This window comes from Nannospalax galili, unplaced genomic scaffold, assembly GCF_000622305.1.
Source record: "Nannospalax galili isolate Female #2095 unplaced genomic scaffold, S.galili_v1.0 scaffold488, whole genome shotgun sequence".
In the NCBI taxonomy this organism is placed as follows: domain Eukaryota; kingdom Metazoa; phylum Chordata; class Mammalia; order Rodentia; family Spalacidae; genus Nannospalax; species Nannospalax galili.
Window position 1 is genome coordinate 4,506,157 of NW_008360316.1, and position 3,241 is coordinate 4,509,397.

The 3,241-nt window shown below is 41.9% G+C and overlaps 1 pseudogene; it reads right to left on the minus strand.

Moving 5' to 3' along the window:
* Positions 1–277: 277 nt before the first annotated feature.
* Positions 278–2,864, minus strand: LOC103727198 (annotated as a pseudogene).
* Positions 2,865–3,241: the final 377 nt, after the last annotated feature.

Consider the following 3,241-nt stretch of genomic DNA (forward strand, 5'->3'; position numbering starts at 1 on the left):
AATCTTGTAGCAAGTGGAATGAATATTAACTTTGAAAATGGAAACAACCACTAAGTAATAGTCTGGTACGTAAAAGCCATTCCTGGGATAGTTCATTCGTCTTCGTCACTTGGTTCTGAGTTATTTTCTGCTTCACACACCTCGTCTCCAGCCCTTAGTCCATGCATACACAGGCCACAGCTCTCTGGTCATCTTGTGAGATCCCCTTTCTCATGACACTCCACTCTTCTGAAGCAGGGGCCAGCCTTATTTCTCTTAGTACTAGGGAACCTGGGAACTACTCTCTAAAGGAAGGAATAGAAGGGAGCAAGTTGAAGAGGGAGGGATTGTCCCGGGATGAACTTGGGCAGGTGTGCAGAGGGGAGGCAGGGCTGAGCTTCCCTTGGCTGGCCTGGCTCAACTTCTCTTTCAAGCTCTGTGATTCTGCAACTGCTGTGTGTCCTAGCATTGGCTCTGTGTTTTCATAACTGGCTCTTCTCCACATTCCAGACAGCCATTCAGCATGAGGTTATTCCAACACTTGTCCCGTTGACATTTATAGAGGGATTCACTGAAGTATGTCACCCCATGGCCTGATTCAGCTGTTCCTGAGCCACCAGAAGTCACCACTTCAGCAAAGCAACAACTGCACTCTCTGCCATCTCAGACGGAGTGACTTGGTCCATTTCCTCTTCCCATAACTGAATACCATAAATGGAATAATATGTAAAGCATATCATTTGAGTCATGGATCTGAATTCAGGGGCATTCAAGAGCAGGCTGTGATGTCCTCTTTGCTGGTGAAAACTCTCTGCAGGGTGCTATGGTGACTGACACAAGGTATCACACGACCAAGCATGAAGCTCAGATCTTTCTCTCTCTTATTAGAAAGTCACAGTCCCATTGGGTTAGGACCTCATCTTTGAGGAATTGTCTAACCTTAATCTCTGCCAAAGTTTCCATTCCCAAATACAATAGTTGGGACACTTTTTTACTTTCCTTATACTCACAGTGGAGAGTAATATTTCACTAGAGTTTGAAAGAAGACATTTAAACCAGAGCAGGAAGTAAAATCAAGTATATTAGGGGTATATTTTTTATTTAGCAAATATTTTATTTTTGTAATCAAACATACATAGACAAGACCTTACACACTTAATACAGTGTGTTGCCCCTGTATGGATAAAAATTTGGCTGTTAATTTCTATACCATGCCAACTCAACACAGATATTGGGATACTTTTTTCCAAAGTTAACAGCATAGCTAAAGTTCACAAAAATTTAAATTCTATCTATCTATCTATCTATCTATCTATCTATCTATCTATCTATCTATCTATCTATCTATCTATCTATCTATCTATCTATCTATCTATCTATCTATCTATCTATCTATCTATCTATCTATCATCTATCTATTAATCATCTATCATCTATCTAATCTACAGATACCCAAAACAGCAGTATGAGCTGCAGCAACAGCAGCAACAGTATTTCCAGGCTCTGCATTCATCTGAGCCAAATTGCAGGGAGATCCAACATGCTACGTTAAAAAAAGCTTTAAGAAATCCCAGAAAACAACACAGTTCTTTTATTGTTGTGATACCTGGCACCATTTTTTTTTACATTTTATTTATATGTATGAGGCTTCTTCTTGCACCTATGTAATGCAATGCCATGGAGACCAAAAGAGGGTGTTGGATCTCCTGGAAGTGGAGTTATAGTTGTTAGCTACCATGTAGGTTCTGGGACCTGAACCTGGGCCCTCTGCAAGAGCAGCCAGTGCTCTTACCCACTGAGCCTTCTCTCTAGCCCCCATTATTTTATTAGCTTCTTAGTCACCAACTGGAAAGAAAACATTCTGAGTTACATCATTAAGAACACTATGATAAAGCACAGCCACTATGACATATCATAAAGCAAATGCAAGATATTTTGCATTCTCAGGGTATGATACAGCACTGTCCTACATCTGTAAAACTAGAGGACACAATTTAAAATGTATTATTTTTGTGGGTAAATGGCTTTCCAGTTTAGGAGGTAGGAAAGAAAACAGGTACCAGATCATCTCTGAAGGAGAAGAGAACACATTACTCAGTGAGCCACTGAAGGATTTGTCTTTAGCTCTCTCAGGGCAAGCAGTGTGGTCCTGATCAACCATCATAGCCAATCAGAATCACCAACTGTTCAAAGTACTTGGTGTAAGACAGAAAGCAACTCCAGGCTTACGTATTAACTGACCTGGATGGCTGTGAAATGTCCCCCATTCCTGAGGTGCAACATTTTCAGAGTAACTATTGGAGCAAGAGCCTTTCATGTTATATAGTGTTCATAGGCTCATGTCAGTCCTGCCAGACCACCTTGGGCTACTCCTCGAAGACCACCTGTACATTTGTACAAGGTGCCAGTCATGGTTCCGGCTGTTGCTGTGTTGAGGTCATCTGTACCTTGTGTTTTCTCGATGATAGCACCAAGTTCACTATAGAGCAAAGCCAGAGAACTTAGAGTCTCAGCCCTAAGTGCCCCTTGCCTAGTCACCATATTCAAAATTGTATATTTCTTGACTCGGACCAGGGTTCTGGGTTTCCTTCAATCCAATCTAAGACCTTTCATTGCTTTAAATACAGCCCCTGTCACCCCTGTCATACAACATCCTTCAGTGATAAAGAAGGCTAGCTCAAATCTGCCTCTGATTTTCCTAGCTCCAGTTGGCAAAATGAGCTCATCATTGTCCTGAACGAGATACTGTGGATCCACATTTAAATAAGGAGATGGGTTCATAGTGGTTAGCCAGCCTAAATTAGCGTGTGAGTAACGTGCTCTTCCCACTCTGAAGCTGACTAAACTCCTATGGTTTTGTTGCCACTTCGCCCATCACTCTCCATGACTTCATAGCAAACTGCAGTGGGCTTCCAACCACCATCTCAGGCCAGGGCCTGTGCCACTTTCATTTGTTCTAAAAGGTGTTATTTGAAATTCCATTCTATTCTTTCAGCAGAGGGCCCAAGGATGGTCTGACACAGATCTGTTAAGAAATGTTTTCTTGGGGTTGGACAGCTGGCTCAGCAGTTAAGAGCACCATGGCTCATAACTGTCTGTAATTCCAGTCCCAGGGGATCCAACACCCACTTCTGACCTCCATGGGCATTGTACAGCATGGGTACACTTAGATACATGCAAGCAAAACACTCATACACATAAAATAAAATTTTTTAAAAAAGAAAGAAACACACTCTCAGGATTTTCTTTCATGAGCGGCACA